The sequence below is a fragment of the Pleurodeles waltl genome, chromosome 8 (assembly GCF_031143425.1).
Source record: "Pleurodeles waltl isolate 20211129_DDA chromosome 8, aPleWal1.hap1.20221129, whole genome shotgun sequence".
Taxonomy (NCBI): Eukaryota; Metazoa; Chordata; class Amphibia; order Caudata; family Salamandridae; genus Pleurodeles; species Pleurodeles waltl.
In genome coordinates this window covers 671870253-671892876 of record NC_090447.1, presented here as the reverse complement: position 1 = coordinate 671892876, position 22624 = coordinate 671870253, and the positions used below count along the sequence as shown (strand labels likewise).

The 22624-nt window shown below is 46.2% G+C and overlaps 1 long non-coding RNA gene across 1 annotated transcript; it reads right to left on the bottom strand.

Annotated features, from left to right (window-relative positions):
• Positions 1-890: 890 nt before the first annotated feature.
• LOC138250203 (uncharacterized) lies at positions 891-22355 on the bottom strand. The gene is made up of 4 exons (XR_011194906.1): positions 22110-22355; positions 13405-13470; positions 10954-11076; positions 891-1997 (listed from the first exon to the last, which is right to left on the bottom strand). It is a non-coding gene; the product is annotated as an uncharacterized lncRNA (long non-coding RNA).
• Positions 22356-22624: the final 269 nt, after the last annotated feature.

Genomic DNA, 22624 nt, shown 5'->3' with positions numbered 1-22624 from the left:
AGCCCCTCATCAGCCAGGCTAGCTTGAATCCAGTGGCGCAGTGAGCATGGGACTCACATCTGTGTATACCCTTCCCAATGCTTTTTTTTGCAGTTCAGGCTAGACTGTTCCTATAAGGAGCACGGCCAAGACTGATTTGCATCTGGCTGTGTCCAAACAAGGGAGGTGTGGTGGGGAAAAATTGAGGGTTAAACCCAGATCTTTGTGACTGGGGCTGAATGTTTGCACTATTTTGCATTCCGTACATCATCTTTATTTTTTTGCCTTCATTTGAGTTTGCAGGAGCTGTTATGAGTGAGGGTGGACAAGCAGTAGCTGAAATGGCATAGAAATACATCAGAGGCTCAAGTTTAAAATAAAATACAAGCTTATTTTACAATAGAGATGATACGCCATTTTCAGTGTGAAGCTACAACACCACAAGTTACTCCGAGGGTATTGGGGAGCTACCATTAGCTCGCGATTGATAGGTTGGAGACACCTGATGTGGACTATTGGTGTTATTGATCTAGGATTCCTATTTTGAGGGCAGGATGTATGGGTCCAGCTGAGGTCATGCATCAATGATAGTTTGCCTATTTTATTTGATACCATTGCATATTCCCTTTCCTCCTTGGTGTCAAGGTCGTGGAGCATATGAGTCTGAATGGCACAGACTATTGGGGTTAGGCCTCAAACCTAGATTTAACTTCAACAAGGACTTGTTGCCAGCATATGCATGTTCTAAATACATTTTGAGTTGGGTTTGTTTTCTTTGAATACATTGGTTAACACTTTACCTCTTTGTAATTTCAACATTTTTGTGGCAAATGAATGTTCAAAAGATTTGATAACATGATGGTGGAAGATGGACATTACAAATGAAAATCACAAATAATCCAACAAGAGTCTTGTAGTCTTTGCCCATCACATTTATTATCATGATCCAAAAAAGAAAGGTGAATAAAAAAAAGATGAAATAAACAAAAAAGGAGTCTGTCATGGTGGATTGAAACATAGACGTACAGCCAAAATTGGAATTGGAATCCAATGTCCAAAATACAAATGTCCTCAGAAAAGGTACATGTGTCCCTTAAATAGTCCACAGAGGGAATGGTAGACACACACAGGAGGAAATTAGGACTTGTGTCTCTTGGAGGTGGTGGTGTTGGTCTTGCTATCTTGACCTGGTGGTCCAGATGACCGACCGCTCCGGGGAGGAGGGAGACACAGGTGCACAGGCTTAGGTGGGAGAAGCAGGTTCCTCATGTGGCAGGGCCTCCCTTTCTGTGGCTGGCTGTGGAGGTACCACAGACAGGGGCAGATGGAATGGGAAAAGCCCTGCACATATGGTGATGGATGTCTAATAGCACCCCAGTCAGGGAGCTCATTTTTTCATTGTGGTTCTGTAGTTCTAAGATGTGCTCCCTCTGCACCCCCTTCATTACCCAGAGCTCAGTTACAACCTGGCCCATCACGTCTTGTACTGCTCACAAGACTTGGTCAATGGTGGTCCTGCTGACAAAAACCTCAGTGGCCTCATGTGGCTGGCCCACAGACTATCTCCCACGACCCCTTCCCCCACTACCCTGTCCCCTTGAAGAAGCGTGCCCCATACCACTGGTTCTTGGTAGAAGTGGAGGCTGAGTTGCGGGTGTCTCAACAGCAGCTAGGACTAGCGTTCACAGGACTGTTGTGCACCTCCTCGGTGCATAGGAATTGGAGGTCTCCTCACACTCAGATGTTGTTGCAGCTGTGGTGGGAGGTATAGTTGTGGACTGAGTTTGACTCACTGGAGCTGTCTGACTGGACAGATCAGATGGACCAGCTGGCTCCTGATCATCCAGACTTGCATTAGTGGAGTCCTTGCTGAAGTCTTCCTCCTGGTCTTGAATGGAGGTGTTTTGGCTTCTAGACGGTGATTCACTGGGCCGTGTTGTTGTACCCGTGAAGGGTGCAGAGAATATGTAATTGATACATAATTTGGCATTTAATGTGTCATCTACAAATCGGTCAACCTAGAAAAGTAGAAACAGAGTGACAGACTGATTAGGCCTCTGTTTTATTTTCATAACTTTACACATGCAGCCTGATTTACACATATGCCAAACCCAGTACTGACGTCGTCAAGATGTCCTGAAATGCAAAAGTGTTATTTCATAATTGTACTTTACGTGTAGCAGATCTTGAACCTAACACAGTGGTGAGTAGATTGGAGTATGGAACCATTCCACGGCCTAGCAGGCAACAAAACATTGCAATCTACAAATGTCACTGTACTGGGTCATCATATGGACGGTGCAAATTAACTTGTGTGCAGCTATGGCTTCTATTCAGCATGCCAAAACACATTTTAGGATAACATGGATTCAATAGATAAAGAATTTTGTAAACATATTCATCAATTCTATGTCACTATGAGCAGGCGTCAACATGATTGTGATACACAAAATGTGACATTTTAATCCATAGCATGACATGGTGACTGACAAATGCACAGTTTTTTTAAATGTGTGTACATATGGAAGTAAAGGATGGTGGAACAAAATTACAGTGCACTATTGTTTTTCAGATCTAAACACAGTGCTTCATGGTAGTTGTAGTCATCTGTTGACACCATAGACAATACTTTTTTGACAAGTAAGTTACACATATCACTTTCAACTACTCTTTTGCAATATGTACACACTTATGGGTAAGATGTTGGTAGGAGGAAATACCACTTAGAAACACAATACTTTCCTGCGAAAATGAATGTACGTTTGAACCTGTTTTTGGAAGCACAACAACATACATTGATAGAAATAATGGGCAGAGCTAATGCAAAGGATGATTCATGGGGAACTACACACAATCTAACAATACATATTGCACATTGTTAAAAGGAGAGCTACAACCATGCTGCTAGTAATTGGTATGACACAACATATTTTGTGTATCCAGAATTAGCTATATCTGTTTTACTAAGGGTGTTGCTGCATTCTAAATGTGTAACTTACGGGCAGGACTCCATTAGTGATTAGTGAGACATATCTAGGTGTAACCTACCAGTCTCCACATCGCCAGGAATTCCTGTCAAGCCTTCAGGATGTAGGATTTGCAAGTCCTTCTCCTCCCAGGGAAGGAGTTGTAATGGGGAGGGGAGAACCAGCAACAGTCCTCTGGGTTGCCAGGTGACTCTTGGAGGCCAGTGAACAAACATTCCCCCGCAGGTCGTTCCACCTCTTCCTAATTGGCTCCTGATTGTTCTCTACAGCACACTGGTGTAATAAAGGCCTCCACAGCCCCCATGGTGTGGGGGGGGGGGGGCGGGGGCAAGCTCCAGGGGGCACCCACAGAACACTACTCTGGCCTGAGAGCTCCTGAGTGAGTCTGGAGGGGGCCCTTCATGTGCTGTGCAGGGGGCCATGACGTTTCGTTACACCTCTGCTAAAACATTCACACTGTCAACTATTCTGGACCACATTTGCCTCTTCTGGGATATGGTAGTATTTTGGATTTTTGCTCCAAACAAATATGGCTTTATTCTAATGATTTCATTCACCATGACAGACAACTTTCTCTCTGAAAAACTGAGATTTCTCCTCCCTGCCAATGTGAAAATAGTGAAAATTGGAATAGTGAGCAGATGCGGGTGAAAACATAAAAAATATGGGTACAAAAAGACAGGGGAGGAGCAACATAGAATTGGAAAAAACTGTCTTTGTAATGAGACTCAGCTTAAAAAGGTTCTGCTGGAGTGTGATGGAAAAGGATTATGATCTGGAATGGAGTGTGTTTTATAGTGTGTTTCGCATGTGTTCACAATTGTCCAATATACCACAGGTGTGGGCTGTGAGCATCCAATCAATGGCCACAGCCATGGTTCTATGCTGAACGGGTTCAGCGACAGACTCCAGCCATCATGGGCCCTCTGCTAACCCACTGCAAGCACAACTGTGTGATCTAAATAAGCTTGGCGGGTTGCCGCCGTCAAGGCAGCAACAGAGGGCCTGCTTGTCAGTATTGGAGTCTGCCACAACAGCTGCGGAATGCAGCTGGTGTGATGAAGTACACAACGTCATGGCGGTCTTTGGCTTAGCCGCAATACATCTAAATATGACAGGACAAGATGATGGTCTTTTCAGGCCTGCCTCTGACGGGGCTTGGCAGTAATACAGCCAAGATCTAAAGCAGGCCCTTAGTTTTTGTGTGTTATCGGCTGCAGAACTTTTGCAAGACTTCATTTGACGTATCATACAGCCTTTTGTGAATGCTTTCAATTATAGCAATGGCATACTAGTTTTTGGAGCTAAACAGAAGGAACACGATAGAGCTCTCACACAAGTATCTCAATTACTCAGTGAAACAGGTTTGACTTTAAATACAGACAACTGTGAGATCAGCAAAATAAAAAATATATATATTTGGCCATATCTTTTCTGATGGGGGTATGATGCCTGATCCTGCAAAAGTTCAAGCCTTGTCAAATGCTGATCCCCCACAAGAGGCTTCAATGATATGTTCTTTACTTGACATGACCAGTTATTTTTCAAGATACATACAAATCTTTGCCACTGTTAGTGTTACACTATGAGAGTTGACAAAGAAAAATGCTTCTTTTCAATGGTCAGTGGTCACAAGAATGTGAGAAATGTTATGAGAAAATCAAACATGCCATTGAAAATGCTACTGAAATGGCGTACTTCAATCCAAAACTTCATACAGAGGTTATCTCTAGTCTGGTCGGGTTAGGCACAATCCTTGCACAGCATAGTGGACACCCACATGCTCAACTGCAAATTGTGGCCTATGCTAGTAGAAGTTTGTCTCAAAGAGAATGTGCTTACTCACAACCTGAGAAAGAAAGTTTGGCTGTGGTATGAGCTTATGATCATTTCCATGCATTCCTGTACTGAAAGCCTTTTACACTGGTAGCTCATCATCAAGCTTTGCTGGCTATCTGGCAATCCAGGAGCCAAGGTGGTTCCTCGCATTGAATGATGGGGACTGTGATTGCAAGAGTACAATTATACAATTGTGCCTCATCCAGGAAAGGATCAGAATTCTGCAGACTAGATTTCATGAGTGTCTATACAAGATCACAGTAATCCATCCAAGATGGCTGAGGCCTACATTATTTTCATTGTCAAGTCAAGTACGCTAGCTGCTATATCATTAGCCCAGATTGTCACTGCCATGAGCCATGATAGTGACCTGCTGAAATTAAAAGACATAGTTCCTGAATTAGAACTCGGCAGACGAAATACTCCATTACAACGGTGACGGATATCCCATCCACCAAAATCTAAATCCTATAGGATAGAATGGGATTTAGATTTCGACTGACGGGATATCCATCACCGTTATGGTGAAGAAACCCATCCACGAGTTCCAAATCACACCCATAATTATACATCAGTCATGGACTAAACACACTCAACCTCACAAGAATGATGGCGAATATCAAAACTATCAAATTTTTGAAGATGAACTGTCCATAACTCAGGAAGGAGTTATACTACAAGGGTCAACAATCATGATTCTGGAGAATCTGCGACAGAAAGGGATTGAAGTGGCTCACAAAGGACATGGTGGTATCATTGCAACAAAAAGAGCGATCCGAGACTGAATTCGGTTTCCGTACTTAAACTAAAGAGTTGAAAAGGAACTTGAGGCCTGTCTTATTTGCAACTGCCTTTCTTCCAGTGTTACTCAACATACTTTTAGCGTGTTAGAACTCCCTAAACATGCATGGGAAAGAATAGCTATCGATATGCTTGGTCCACTTTACAATAGACATCATCTAATGGTGATTTTGGATGTGTTCACGTTTCCCGTTGGTTGAAGATCTCTCATCTACGACTCACAAATGAAACATTGAAAAACTTGATGGCATCTTTGGGACACAGGGCATACCAGCCATTGTAAAGTTTGACACTGTCCCACCTGTAAAGAATTTAAGGAATTTCTGGGGCATCTTAACTGAAAGCATGAAAAGATTGCACCTTTGTGGCCGCAGCTCAATGGAATCGTTGAGCGTTTTATGAGTACACTAAAAAAAAATCAGTACAGTGTGCAACTCTTGAGGACCTCAATTTGAAAACAGTATTGAATTCTACTCTACAAGCTTATTGCTCGAAACACCACTTGACCACAGGTGAAAGTCCTGCTACTCTGATCTTTGAGAGAGCAATGACCACCAAGTTACTTCAATGGACCACTAAGAGAGACAAAGGTGAAAACATGATTTGTACAACGGACTTGGTTAACAAGCAGAAAAGGAAGGTTTATGCAGAAAGAGGGGACATGCAAAAAATATCCTGTTTAAAAAAGGAGATTTGGTGATCACCCAACAGTTGTGCAAAATAAAATCTGATGCTCCTTATGATGCTGAGCCTTTTTAAGTGGTGTCTACCTGTTGATGGTAAAACGGCTCAGCTAGGATGAGTTACATGCACATATTGTTTGTTAATTATGACACTCAGGTATTATATAGTTAGAGCTCATACCAATAATGTCATGAATTCATGGGTATCATAGGCTAACATCAGTTTGCCTGTTGTGCTATTGAACCTTAGTTTGTAATAGCCAATGCTTGTTTGATTGTGAGCTCATGCCAACTCTCTATTAAGAAATATGCAGAATCGAAACTGTCACCCTGAACAATGTGCTGCATCCAATTAGCCTAATCACTTCAACGTGCCACTTGCAAACAAACCACAAACCTTAAGGTACATGTGCCAAATCACAAGATGATAATTGCTCATTGTAGTGTCCTGCTCGACACGTTCCAGTGTTTCCTCCAGCCACTCTGTCAAGGGCTGGCTTTCACACTCACCCCACACCCATCCATCACAGGCGTCACGAGTCAGGTGAGCCTGCTAATAAAAAGGGCCGGGCGCACGTGCCATAAAGCCAGTTATAAGAACCATACTACGAGTCCGTGTCACCTCATTTAGTAGCATGAGGGCCTAGGGCTCCTAACACTATAATGGCAATGAATGGGTCTACCCATGAGGGCGCTGGGAGCAAACCCACCATTGCTCTTAGGAGGGAAGAGTAGCCTGTTAACAACGCACCCCCTGCCAGCATGAGGAAACACAACGGCCTCCTGATATGGAGAGAGCACCTTCTGGCTCACAGGCCCTGCAGTTCCCGGCCTGCTGCAACTCTAATATAGCACGAGGGGTCTGAAGAAGAGCCCACTGACCCATTGAGCAGCAGGTGAGCCCTACAGATGCCAGCGTGGCACCGCGACGGCGGGAGAAATGGAAAAGGGGTGAAAGTCTGCTGCGCACCATCCCTCCTCTCTCACTGGGAAAAGGGAGACCAGGCGGCACAGTGAAAAGGCATGCAGCGCTAATAAGGCTGCTGGTACCTGCACTGTGTCACGCTGCACCGGCATGCTGAAGGTAACTCCCCGCCCAATGCCGTTTGCACCCCTGTGTGGAAGAGAAGCGCGGTGAGCAGCCGCGTCAGGTTGGAGGCCCCTCCCCGACGTCAGCAGAAGGCTAGTAAGCTACTGGCACAGTACCATGCCCAAATGGTACCACATCTAGGGGAAGTGTGAGTCCCCTGCCGCCCGCAATGGGCACCATAAAAGAGCCCCTGTCTCTGCCTGCAACATGGGGGCACCCCACCAGCAATGAACAACCAGGGCAAAACATGGCAGCCTGCAGCGTTGAGAAAACTGCTGCAGCTGTGAGGGAGAAAGCGGCGGTGATGCAGACATGCACTAAAGAACACGAGCGAAAAGGCCCTCCCCACCAATACTCTGAGAACTGCCTGGGAAGGCCACAACACGGCCCACAGCATAAAGGAAGTTGCTGCGGCCATGTGGGTAGAAGCGCGAAGGTGCTGCCACACACCGAGAGAAAAAAAACATTTTAGCTACCCAGAGCACCCCACAAGCAACAGCTGCCTGACTCCACACCATGAGGCTGAAGTGAAGAAAATAAGAGCAAGAAAGAAAGAAGACTGAACTTACCTGAGAGGTGAGCTGCAGCCCTAAACACCTGTGGCTGAGGATCCCCTGAAAGAGATGAGCTCCTCCGCCAGCATGGCTCCTCACCGGCATCTGTCTCTACAAATGAGGCCCGGTCAGAGAAAAGACTGCCTTGACCTGAAGGGAAGCACCACAGTGGCATCGAGTGGCTGAATAGAGGTACTGCACTCCTGTATGTTATAAAAAAACAAGCATTGGACAAACTAAATTGACTGCAGCACTGAGATAGCTACCGTGCCCACAGGTGAAAGGACACCAGCACTCTCAGACAGTGACTGCGCAAGAGAAGTACTCACAGACCGTGATGGCGCATAAGAGAGAGAGCAATGTGTACAACCACTGCACAGCTAAGGGAGAGGCTTGCAGCTGCCCTAGCCAAGCTGTAAAAGTGTGGAAAAGACGCCACGCGAGGCTCCAGAAGAACGCACATGGACTGCGTGGTCACTAGCGGCTGTCTTCCGCCACCGCCGCCAATGGGAAAAGATCGCCACATGCTCCCAGAAGTGATGGACATCACCCCAAGACACGATATGGGCACGCCAGGCATCACCAAAAGACGCCCAGAAAGAAAAGAGACAATGTCAGAGGTGTGCAGAGGGCCGCACTGGCAAACCTGACAACAGGGGCAGGAGCCCAAGAGACAGTGAGCCCTCCAAGAGCGAGACACAACGCCAGGGAGAAGAGGCTGTGCCAGACGGCCAATGCACAAGATTGCCACCGTTGGCCCATCATACAGCAGGTCAGCAGAACTGACCAACCCTGCCAAGCAAATGGAGGCAGGAGCGAGTGCTGCAACAGCACAGTCTCAAGGCGCAAGAGCGGCACCCTCGAGCAAAGACCTGGAGGAAGAGAATGGTGACTCTCCAGTCAGGGAGCGGACCACCAAGAATATCCCGAAACAGGCCAGACCTGCAAGAGGTCTACAAAGAGAGCGGATCAAGTCCTGTGAGAGGCTGTACAGAAGATGACGCATCGGCGGAGGCGCAGGGCAAACCAGCGTGAGGTCTGCCAGAAGAGAAGATCAAGTCCTACCGGCACGACTCATCCTGCGAGAGGTTATGACTGAGCATGATGCACCAGCAGAGGTGTAGCAAAATGTCCAGGTGGTGCAGCATGTGACCTGTGGTGCAATGCCACATCAAGAAAGATGAAGGAGAGAAGACGTGGCACAACTCCACAACGTGAATGGGTGAAGGGTGTGACAGACCGGTCACACCGCAGATCAACTCCACCACAGGTGCGCAAGCGAAAGGAAGAAGAGCGATATGTCTGAGGATTCATGCTAGCAGTCAAGAGGGAACCCATCAGCACAAGCCAGCCACCGGGATGAACAGACATCACTGGAGACAGCTCCGGGGGTGGACCAACTGTAAGCCCCCAACATGCACGAAACGCATCCAGGCCCCACGCTTCTCAGTGCGGCCGTCCTGCCACCTGTCATTGTTTGCTTGACCACGATAGCATCCCTCATCCCAACTGCACACGCCAGGCAAGAACTGCCAGTGACCACGAAGTCCCTCAAGTCACCTTTTCGCTGAAGAACACACTGAAACCTGTTGATCTGCTGAAAGATGAAAAGAAATCATCATCTTAATTAGGTGCATCACCCAACTACCAAAGGAGCACAGCGCCACACGAGTGGAGCCAAAGTCAGCAACAACATCCGATGTTGACAAGGCATCCCCGGCACCATGGGAAGCTGACCATCCGAACACTTGCCATGAGCCCCTGTGAACCGGACACCTGCTGACGAGAGCAGACCATTCGGGTCATCCACTCTTGGGGTTGCACGAGGCTCAGACATGGTCCTGTGGCAATCCAGGGGCAAGGACCTCAAGGGAATTCCGGTGAGAGAGGAATCCCGCCACAAGAGATGTCTGAGGCAACTCCACAACAGGCACCGGAAGCACAGAGTTCACAGACAGAGACTTGTCACCCAAAGACTATTGCGCTGAGGCCAGAGCACCTGAGTCCTCACGGCCTGAGCTCGCCAACCCTGCGACAACCACTGTTGTGGCTCCATGCGAGACTGGGATGTGGTCCTGGGGCCAGTTCCTCAGCAACACCTTCGCTTGACCTGCGATAGGCCTGGCACAGTCCACAAGGTCTTGTGGCAGCCCACCAAAGGGCTTTGAGGAGACTCCTGTCTGATGGAGCTCTGGTACGATAGGGAAGCCTCCTGCTACTTTACCAATGGACGTAAGGTGCCCCAAGGCCTTCACCACTAACGCTTCTTTAATCCAGTTCATCTGCAGTGTTTGGAGATGCACCATCCCCAGAGCCGGAATGCCTTCCAGAGATCCTTAAAGTGGACTCCCCACTGCTCCTGATGCACAGGCATCGAACTGTGTAAATAGACTACCGCCGTGAGCCCAGGTGAGACAGAACTGATAGTCCCCAAACAAACTTTGATGTCGTGGACAGGCAACTGAAGTATCTGGACGTCACCTTCAGTGCTATTCGTTTCCAGAGCAGTCTGGTTAAAAAACAGAGGTGTGCCGTGATACCTAGTGCCCAGCTGTACCTGTTCCATGCAGCATGTCTGGCAGAAAGCCTGAAGAGACCCAGTGATTGTTTATAGTTGATATTTTCTCTCCCACAGGTTGGACTTAGTTTGTTTTGATTTTCAATAAAGTTTGAGAGGGATGTAGTGTCCTGCTGGACACATTCTAGTGTTTCCTCCAGCCACTCTGCCGAGGACTGGCTTCCACACTCACCCTACACCCTTCCATCACATGTGTCACAAGTCAGGTGACCCTGCTAATAAAAAGGGCCAGGCGCACTTGCCCTGAAGCCAGTTACACAAACCAATACTACGAGTCCGTCTCACCTCATTTAGTAGCATGATGGCCTAGGGCCCCCAACACTACACTCATTTCCCCAGCGTGCAGCCCAACTGACAGAGTCACACATACACATCTGTGTCTATTTAAAGTGGCCTCACACTTCCAATCCCTGCTTAGCTTTCTTGCCGTTTGTTCACTTACCTGATTCCAGACGAGTTCTTGCACCACGTCCATTCCCCGTTGAGATGTCTTCTGACTCCCGAGCGAGATCCGCTGCCTTTCCTGCTTGCGGCTTACTCAGCACCATCGTCAAAGCTGCATTACCTGTAAGGAGAGAAAACAGAGAAAGGTGAAATCCAGTTGAGCTTTCTGTACAGTTTCTTAACATTTAATCATGGCTACAAAGTAAAGAAGAGAATTTCTGTAAACACGCTGATCTTGAAATCGCTCCTTCATTGTTATAACTATCTATCTACAGTGGTTACAAGTGTGTCTCCATGACTTCATGAATCATGTAATGAACAATACAGAAAAGGTGCGTTCAAGGAAAGACATTTCTTTACAACGCATCACCTAGAGAAATTGAAAACTTGGAAACTTATCAAGAGTAATTAGAACTATTGCAGACTGCAGACCAAAAAAACCTAGTCATATTCCAGCACTTCTTGAACCAGAGCCCTGACGCAAGACACTATAGGCAATCAAAGGTACTGCCATCCTGACCAACGAAGTTCATAAAGAGAAAGTGTCATTCTTTTTCTCCTTCTCCCTCCATCCTCCTTCCCCTTGGGAAATCACAAGGAAACAGTGCAAATACTCACTGCTGCCATGTCAGTCCCCACTGGGATTTGGGGATTATCGTAGCCCAATTGGAACACCTGAAGTTCCGGGAAGTGGCTCACATCACTACCAAAGGACAAATGGTGACTGCCCAGGTCCCTGGGAAGTCTGTTACCAGAGTCTCTTCTCACTTTAGGCCTGTGTTTCATCGATCTTCACCTCGAAATGGTGAAAGAAAGACAAATGGTGAAAGAAAGACTGACTCAGTGACTGCTACTGCCTCTCTGCCATCCTTGGCAATCTCTGGCACTCAAGATGACAGCTTCCAGTAATCAGATTGGGTAATACGATCAAAGCACCAAGAAAATTGATTGAATGAAAAAGTGTGTGTGTGTGTGTGTGTGTGTGAGACCTTGAAGACCGTTTTGGCTGAAAAAATGTGTATATAAAAACACAGTAGACTGCAATGGAGTTACTGCACTATTTCTCTTAGATCTCTCAGCTGCATTTGACACAGATGACCATGACACCCTAATATAGAGACTCTACGAAGCAGGCATAGAGGGGACTGCTCTCAACTGGATCCTACCTTCAAAACAAAAACAAATGTCATCCATACTCCCCCTTTCTCATCCAATTCCTACTTCATAAAAGCAGGGGTCCCTCAAGGCTCAATCATCTCACCCATGCTTTACAACATCTTCCTGAAGTCATAACCAGCTATGATCAATTAATTCCAACTCACATGCTACAATCATGCAGATGACACACAAATACTGCTTAACTAGAATGCCCTAAAGACATTGGAAACTCACAAATCTTCATTTGCCTCAGAACCATTGATCAGTGGATGACATGCAGCCATCTCCAACTAAATGTGTCCAAAATGGAAATACTCACATGGAAACATGACCCACTCTGCACCTGGCCTGACAATCTGGGACCACCTCCTAAAGTATCTAAGGAACTTCTAAACCTTGGAATTAAAATGGACTCCACGTTAATAATGAATGCCTAAGTGGACAAATTAGCAAGATCAAGCTTCATCATCATGAAAACTCTGCAACACATCTTCCCCCATCTCGGATTTCCACATAAGGTCCAGAATACTATCTCTCTTGTAGTGTGTAAACTGGATCATGCCTATGGCCTTGTAACGGGGAGGTAACTCCTGTTTCAGAAGGAAACAGACTGGAGAATCCCTTACTGTCGGACCAGTACCCCAGGGGGATGGTCGCAAGAATTACGATGGTACGCATAGAGAAGCAAACCGACGTCTGGGGAGGTGAAGGGGAACTGGAAGAAAGGAGAGAGAAAAAGGAGGATGCCGGCCCGGGAGAGAAGGAACTGACACAGTGCAGTGGAGGAGGTCTCAGGAAGCAGCCAGACCGCAAGGGGAGTCTTCCGCCAACCAAAGGAACCGCGGAGCCGACTCAAAGAGGTAGCAGAGCGTAGGGAGAACCCCATGACAGAAGGAAAGTCCCCGGGAGGAGCGAGGAGGCCCGCCACCTCCCAGGAGGGACGTGGCTTAACCAGGTATGCGATCGCATACGCGGTTGCATTTTTCCAATATTAAAACGGCAAGGATAGGGAGGGGCAAGGTGTGAGGAACGAGGGTTACGCCTGAATGGCCATGTACACCCTTCCTGGCTTGTGACAACACTAACCCACTGAGAATTTCTCCCCCCCTTATTTTCACAGAAGTGACGTTTTGAGGGCATACTAGTTTAGGGGTTGAGAGCCACTGCACAAGGGTATTGACTGCCAAAATGTTCTCAGGTGCAACAAGATACCCCCTCACACCCACAACCCACCCCCTCCCCAGTTTTGGTTTTTTTTTGCATGCAGAAAAGAATAGAAAGGATCACTTACCTAACCCTGGCCTTTGCTTTTTTCCTTCCCTTGGACCCCAGGTGACAAATAATTCCGAGGGCGATCCTGGAACAGAAGAAACCACCAGTAAGAAAAAGAACAAACCAAAGAAGTACAACAGAGAGAACAGACCTCGAACCTTTGTTTATTTTTTTGGGAGGGGGGTGTTTGAAGAGACCCTGTGAAACTAACAGAATAAATAGGTTACTTACGGTTACCACCTTCCTGACTGGCCTGAGTGTGTAATAGGACCCCAATAACACTATATCCTCCGTGGAAACCCTATCACAGGCCTCTACCATGGATCATCTCTATCTACTATGAAAAAACTACAAAGCATTCAGAACTCGGCTGCCAAACTACTCCTCCATGTAAAGCCACAAGCCCACATCTCCCCTGCCTTGAGGGCCCTACATTGGTTGCCAGAAGATCCACCTTCAAGCTGTTTTGTACCACTCACGAAGCAATGCATGGAATAGGACCACTTTTCATCAGGAATAAAGCTACCATATACATTTCACAAAGAAACATCTGCTCAAGATTGGCACCCGATCTCAAAACCCCACCATATAAGAAAAAGACAATAGGAGGTAGATCTTTCTCTGTTCAAGGGGCCAAACTATGGAATTAATTACTCCCAAATATAAGATCCACGGATAAATATCTTATCTTCAGAAGACTACTCAAGAGTTGGCTCTTTCCTACATAACCACCATACTCAAACAGCAATGGACAGTATATCCCTGTGTATGTAAACATTTATAATTTGATTATATGTATGTATCTAGATATGTGATTTGTTTTTTTTACAATTATGCATAATAACTATTTTCTCTCAAAAATGTATACATACTCTTTAGGCTTGTTTAACAAATGTATACATTACTTATGGTTAAATGTGCGGGTATCTGTATGTACATCTATATATATATATATAAGTGTGTGTATTGATGTATATATAAATATATATATGTGTGTGTGTGTGTGTATATTATTCTGCACTTAACATATTCATAGGTTATTGCATAGTTTCTATATACGTTGTTTGATCAGATGCTTATGAGCCTCTGTTTTTATTTTACCTATCACAATAGGTAAATATTATCTAAACTATTTATCTACAAGCACTTAACTTTTGAAATATTGAGGAAAGATAAAATAATGTTATAAAAGAACACAAATAAATTACCTTTGAATACTGCAACACTTTAAAAAAAATCTGCGTTTATACGACTCAACTTTGGATCTCAATAAATTATAATCCTTACACATATATTCCCTTACTATGTGATCATGTATTTAGATATTTCTTACTTTAGTCCTACTGTAGAAGAGAAAAAAAGGAAAAAAGATGACTCTCTCGAAAGATTGACTGTTTCACCTTCACCCTATATCTCTATCAATCTGTCCTCTGTCTCTAGCCTCTGACTCATCCCAAACCCATTCTAATACTATGATGTCAAAATAACCCTTTCTAGATTTTTCCCTCCTCTACCCTTCCTGTCTCACCCCAAACCTGAGTTTTGTGCTATGATCACCGAAACTACACTACTAAATTCACCCTCATGTATCTCTCCTTTGACTAATCCCAAACTTCATTTTACTACTATGGTCTACCTATTCCCTTTCTATAGGCTCTTTCCTCCTCCATCTCTCCTTTACTCATCCCAAACCTCATCTTACAACTATGATCTCCCAATTAACACTTCTGGATTCTTCCTTGTTCTATCCCTTAATTATTCTATTCAATCCAACTAAAAGACTCACATGTTCTTCTCTCAAATTAACTCATACCTCCCTATACTATTACTAATACTATACTCATATTTCCCTATACTAATCAGCCACTAATCCTTTGGGTACCAGAGTACCATGCTACTCACAAAAAGTGCTTTGATGCCTCATCAGGGATAGTAAGTCCAATATATTTGATAAAGTAGCCTTTTCTAGCATGGTTACCCTCATTTTTGGCATGTTTGTCAGTGTGTTTTTACTGTCTCATTGGGATCCTGCTAGCCAGGACCCCAGTGCTCATAGTTTGAGACCTATTTGTCAGTGTGTTTTGACTGTCTCACTGGGATCCTGCTATCCAGGACCCCAGTGTTCATAGTTTGTGGCCTATGTGTGTTGCCAGTATGCTTGACTGTGTCACTGGAGTTCTGCTAATCAGAACTCCAGTGCTTATGCTCTCTCTGTGTACCAAATTTGTCACTATATTTAAGTGACTCCATATACTAATTCTAATTGGCACACTGGTACCCCCTTATAAGTCCCTAATATATGGTACCTAGGTACCCAGGACATTGGGGTTCCAGGAGATCCTTATGGGCTGCAGCATTTCTTTTGCCACCCATAAGGAGCTCATACAAACACTCCTTCAGGACTGCCACCGCAGCCTGAGTGAATTAGTGTACACACTATTTCATAGCCATTTTTCACCAGGTAACTTATAAGTCACCTATATATCTAACCTTCAGTTACTGAAGGCTAGGTGCAAAGCTACTGTGTATGAGGGCACCCTTGCACTAGCAAAAGTGCCCCCACGTTGTCCAGGGCCAATTGCGGGGACATCATTATAAGTGTTCACTACATATATGTCAATACATATATGTAGCTTCACAAAGGTAACACCGAATATGGCCATGTGAGGTGTTTAAGATTGTGAAATTGAACCCCCAATCCAAATCTGTTATTGGGGGGGCCAATTCCATGCATCCTGGGGGCTCCACCATGGACCCCCAGTACTGCCAAACCAGCTCTCTGAGGTTTCCACTGCACCCCCAGCTGCTGCCACCTTACAGACAGGTTTGTGCCCTCCTGGGGACTGAGTAGCTCAATTCCACAAAGGCAGAACAATGAATGTCCTTTAGGAGAGGGGTGTTACACCCTCTCTCATTGGGAATAGGTGTTACAGGCATAGGAGCGGTTTCCTCCCAGAGCCACTGGAAATGCTTTGAAGGGCACAAATTGCATAATCCAGTCTACACCAGCTCAGGGACACTGAGTCCCTGCTCTGGTGTGAAACTGAACAAATAAAAAGGGAGTGACCACTCCCCTCTCCATCACCACCCCAAGGGTGGTGACCAGAGCTCCTCCACATTGACCCTGGCGTTAGCCATCTTGGATTCCAAGGTTGTAGGAAAGTACCATCTTGCCTGGCATGTTACCCCCATTTTTACTTGTATGTCACTTTGTTTTTGCCTGTGTCACTGGGATCCTGCTAGCCAGGACCCCAGTGCTCATACTTTGTGGCCTGAATGTGTCTCCCTGTGTAGTGACTAACTGTGTCACTGAGAATCTGCTAAACAGAACCTCAGTGCTTATGCTCTCTCTGCCTTTAAAATTGTCACTATAGGCTAGTGACCATTCTCACCAATTAAAATTGGCACACTGGAACACCCTTATAATTCCCTAGTATATGGTACCTAGGAACCCAGGGTATTGGGGATCTAGGAGATCCCTATGTGCTGCAGCATTTCTTTTGCCACCCATAGGAAGCTCAGACAAATCTTACACAGGACTGTCACTGCAGCCTGAGTGAAATAACATCCACGTTATTTCACAGCCATTTTACACTGCACTTAAGTAACTTATAAGTCACCTATATGTCTAACCCTCACTTGGTGAAGGTTAGGTGCAAAGTTACTAAGTGTGAGGGCACCCTGGCACTAGCCAAGGTGCCCCCAAATAGTTCAGGGCAATTGCCCAGGACTTTGTGAGTGTGGGGACACCATTACACAGGTGCACTACATAATAGGCCAATACCTATATGTAGCTTCACAATAGTAACTCAGAATATGGCCATGTAACATGTCTAAGATCATGGAATTGTCCCCCCATGCCAAATATGGTATTGGGGTGCCAATCCCATGCATCCCCGGGGCTCCACCATGGACCCCGGGTACTGCCAAACCAGCTCTCTGGGGTTTTCTCTGCAGCTACCGCTGCTGCCAACCCTCAGACAGGGTTCTGCCCTCCTGGGATCTGGGCAGCCCAGTCCCAGAAAGGCAGAACAAAGGACTTCCTCTGGGAGAGGGTGTTACACCCTCTCCCTTTGGAAATAGGTGTTAAGGGCTGGAGAGGAGTAGCCTCTCACAGCCTCTGGAAATGCTTTGAAGGGCACAGAGGGTGTCCTCCTCGCATAAATTAGTCTACACCGGTTCAGGGAACCCCCCAGTCCCTGCTATGGCGTGAAACTGGACAAAGGAAAGGGGAGTGACCACTCCCATGTCCATCACCACCCCAGGGGTGGTGCCCAGAGCTCCTCAAGTGTGTCCCAGACCTCTGCCATCTTGAATCCAGAGGTGGGAGGGCACAGTAGAGGCCTCTGAGTGGCCAGTGCCAGCAGGTGACGTCAGAGAACCCTCCTGATAGGTGCTTACCTCACTAGGTGGCCAATCCTCCTCTGAGTGCTATTTAGGGTCTCTCTTGTGGGCTTTTCCTCAGATAACGATTTGCAAGAATTCATCACACTTCCTCTGCATCTCCATCTTTGACTTCTGCCAAGGATCGACCTCTGACTTCTCCAAGACGCCTGCAAAACTGCCACAAAGTAGCAAGAAGACTGCCAGCCACATTGTAGCGCCTAATCCTGCCAGCTTTCTCAACTGTTTCCTGGTGGTGCATGCTCTGGGGACTGTCTGCCTTCATCCCGCACTGAAAGCCAAGAAGAAATCTGCTGTGGGTCGACGGAATCTTCCCTCTGCTCCAGCAGGCGCCAAACTTCAACGTCACCAGTACTCTAGGACCCCTCTCATCCTGACGAGCATGGCCCTGGAACACATGTGGTGGACCCAAGTGACCCAGACTGTCCAGTGGTCCAACTGTCCAAATTTGGAGGAGGTAAGTCCTTGCCTCCCCTCTCCAGACAGTAATCCTGTGTACTGTGTGAACTGCAGCTGCTAGGGCTTCTGTGCACTCTTGCAAGGAATCCTTTGTGCACCGCATAACCCAGGTCCCCAGCACTCCGTCCTGCATTGCTCAACTCACTGAGTTGACCACTGGCTTCGTAGGTCCCTCCTTTGCAGTACTGAGACGACCGCTGTGCTCAGTTTTCTTGAATCCATGTTCAAGTACTTCTGCAGGTGCTGCCTTCTTCTGCATGGGCACTCTGTGTTGCTGATGGCCCCCTCCATCTCCTCTTCCATGTGGCGACCTTCTGGTCCTTCCTGGGCCCGGGCAGCACCCTTTTTATTCAACTGTGACATTTGAAGCTAGCAAGGCTTGTTTGCGGTCTTTCTCCAAAGAAACAACTCTGCATCCTCCAGCACGCCATGGGTCATCTTCTGTGCGAAGGAGAGGTTCCTGGCACCTTCCATTGTTGCAGAATCTTCAGCTTCTTCCACCCGCAGGCAGCCATTTTGCACCTTCATCCGCGGTTTAGAGGGCTCCTGCCCCCCCTGGACACTTTCGTGACTCTTGGACTTGGTCCACTTCCTTTACAGGTCCTCAGGTCCAGGACTCCGTCTTCAGTCTTTGCAGAATCTCCTATCACGACTTTAGTGTATTTCTGGGGAAGTCAGGTCACTTTACTCCTACTTTTCAGGGTCTTGGGGTGGGGTATCTTGGACACCCTTAGTGTTTCCTTACACTCCCAGCGACCCTCTACACACTACTCTAGGCCTGGGGTCCCTAAGTGGTTTGCATTCCACTTTCTTAGTATATGCTTTCTGTTGCCCCTAGGCCTATTGCATCCTATTGTATTCTACAGTGTTTTCACTACTTTTCTGTTTACTTATCTGATTTTGGTTTGTGTGTGTATTTTGTGTATTTTACTTACCTCCCAAGGGAGTATATCCTCTGAGATATTTTTGGCACATTGTCACTAAAATAAAGTACCTTTATTTTTAGTAACTCTGAGTATTGTGATTCGTATGATATAGTGCTATATGATATAAGTGGTATAGTAGGAGCTTTGCATGTCTCCTACTTCAGCCTAAGCTGCTCTGCTATAGCTACCTCTATCAGCCTAAGCTTCTAGAACACTACTAATCTACTAATAAGGGATAAATGGACCTGGCACAAGGTCTAAGTACCATCAGGTACCCACTATAAGCCAGGCCAGCCTCCTACAAAGGTGTGGGGACACTCTGGGAGCATCTGAGTGTGCAGTACCAGCAGGTGATGTTAGGGACCCCCTCTTGATAGGTGCATACCTGGGTAGGTTGCCAATCCCCCTCTCAGGGCTGTTTAGGGTCTCTCCTCTGGGTGTTTCCTCAGATTTGGTTTGCAAAATTCCACCAGGACTCCTCTGCATCCTCTGCTTCAGCTTCTGACTGTCGGATCCGCCGCAGACTGCAGCTCCAGGAACCGGTGTAACTGCAACAAAGTATCCAGGAATGCTACTGTGACCTGCAATTTCAGCTCCAGCCAGCAACTGCAACAGTTTCCAAGGTGTGCACACTCTGAAGACTGCCTGTCTTCAACCTGCACCAGAAGACCAAAGGAATCTCCCGTAGAGTGATGGGGTCACTTCCCTGCTTCAGCAGGCACCTTTCTGCGAGGACGACCGGTACTCTGGGACTCCTCTCCTGTTGACGAGCGTGATCCCTGGAACACAGGTGGTGGAACTATCCAAATTTGGTGGAGGTAAGGGCTTGCCTCCCCGTGCCAGACAGTACCCCTGTGCATCGTGTCCTCTGCAGCTCCTTGGGCTTCTGTGCACTTCTTCCAAAAGTTCTTCGTGCACAGCATAGCCCAGGTCCCCAGCACTCTATCCTGCGATGCTCATCTCTCTGAGTTGTTCTCCGGTGGAGTGCGATCCTCCTGTGTAGTGCTGCGATGACCGCACTTTGCAACTCCTTTGTCCACGTGTCCTGGGACTCCCGTAGGTGCTGCCTGGCCTTCTGAGGGCTCTCTGAAGTGCTGAGTCTCAGTCTGAGATGAGACCCCCAGGTCCCTCGTGGGCCCGGGCAGTTCCTCTTTGACGCAAAATGTGTTCTTGGGTAAACCAAGCCTTGTTGGCGGAATCCAGTGATGCAAATAGCCTGCATCCAACAACTCGACGTGGGGCATCTCTTGCACCTAGCAGGAACCCGCAGCTATCTTCTTTGGTGCATTTGTGTACTTTTTTCCAATTCGAGAATCCACTTTTGCACCTTCTTCCAGGTGTGCAGGGGCTCCTGTTCTTCCTGGACTCTTCATCGACTTCTGGACTTGGTCTCCTCTCTCCACAGGTCTTCAGGTCCAGGAATCCATTGTTGGTTCCTTGCAGTCTTGCTTGGTTCTTGCACAATTCTTTATAACGACTTGTAGTGTGCTCTGAGGAAACTTTCTATACTTTATTCCTGTTTTCCTGGGCTCTGGGGGGTGATACTTTACTTACCTTTGATGTTTTCTTACACTCCCAGTGCCCCTCTACATACTACACTTGCCTACGGGGGAATCCGACTTTCACATTCCACTATTTTAGTATATGGCCTGTGTTGCCCCAAGCCCATTGCAATCTATTCTGTTTTTCACTGTTTGCACTATTCTATGACTGTTTACTCACCTGATTTTGGTTACTAGTGTATATATTGTGTATAATACTTACCTCTAGAAGGAGTATTGCCTCTAAGATATTTTTGACCTTGTGTCATTAAAATAAAGTACCTTTATTTTTGGTAACACTTGTATTGTCTTTTATTGTGTATAAGTACTGTGTGATTATAGTGGTATTGCAAGAGATTTGCATGTCTCCTAGTTCAGCCTTGGCTGCTCTGCTACAGCTACCCCTAGATAGCCTAAGATGCTAGACACTGCAGACATAAGGTGTAAGTACCTTAGGTACCCACTACAAACCAGGCCAGCCTCCTACTATTTTTATATATATATATATATATATATATATATATATATATATATATATATATATATGCTATATGTTTATGTCTAATGATTTTCTATATTTTTTTAATTTTTCATTAAACAGAGGGGGAGATGTAGTCTTGCATGTTTTAGGATGGAACCTTTTTGGCTTCAAATGGACTCCACAGCAGCATGATGTACTCGTTAGAACATAATGTAATGAAAACTTGGTTTAGAACGTGGGAAGCAGGTACATGCAGACGAATAAACAAGTAGTCATTGGCTGGTACCTGGGTATGGGAGTGTAGGGGTCCCTTGCCCCGGAAACAAAAAGAAAATTCTCAAGCTTGGTGATCTTTTGTGATATTGGTTTTTATTTATACTTTCTTCTTTTAGTCTCTATTGTTCATTTTAAGTTTTTTTTTATAGGTTCTTCCTTTTGTTTCCCGTCTGGTTCTTCTTCCTCTTTCTTTCTGTAGTAGGTTTTCTATTCCTTTCCCTTCCTCTTTCTTGGTATATATATTCCTTTGTAATGTCTCTCTTTTTTCTTTCTTTACAGGGGTTCCAGTTTGGATTGTTGTGCCGTCGTGGAATGCCCGAAAGGAAAACAAAGCCCAAACCAAAGGTAAGTTGACTTGTCTGTCTTTCATTCAAATCTTTTATAGGGTAAGGAGGTCAGGGACACCAAACCGCTAGTGCATGTGACTCTCCTTATAACAGAGGACAAGTGTTCTTAGTGCGAAAACAAATGTTTTGTTGAACGGTCAAATCGGGTAAGTAATTTGAGCAGACCGTTCAACAGAGCATCCTGTCCTTCTGGGTGAAACCAGTCTTTCGTGAAATTGTGAAAGAGAGTGAATATTCAAAAAAAAGAAAACAAAATTAGCGATCCCGCTATCTACAATTATGCGTTTTACCAGCAGTACCCCGAGGGGCTCAGTAGGCAGGCAAGTCCCTCCAGGGACGTGGCTGGTTCCAGTGGCGATCTGGGCTTCCTGGGCTGTCAGCTCGCGTCGTAGCGTCTCGGACGCTGCCGCCTCCGTCCCGTCGTCCGCTGTTATTCTGCCCTTCACCTTCTTCTGTTCATCCATCTCTTACGTCCTCTCTTCCGTCAAAGCTCCCAGCGTGCGCGCGTCTCTCCCTCTTCGTTGTTCAATTTTCTCTTCTTGATCCGGATTGACGCTGGATGACGTCACATCCAGCAATCGAAAGGCACCCCTGGGGGACTGTTCCGAGTTCCCTGGGGTATTGTAAGGAGTGCAGGCATTGTCAACCCTGCTACAGGGAGGATGCTACAAATATCCTTTAAAAAATTGATCTATCAAGCTGTGTGCTCTATCTTTTGTTCATACTGTGGATATAAGTTTTTTAAAATATTTTGTTTAACTGTGGTGAATGAGAATTCATGTGTAATGATACAAAAAAGTGCTCC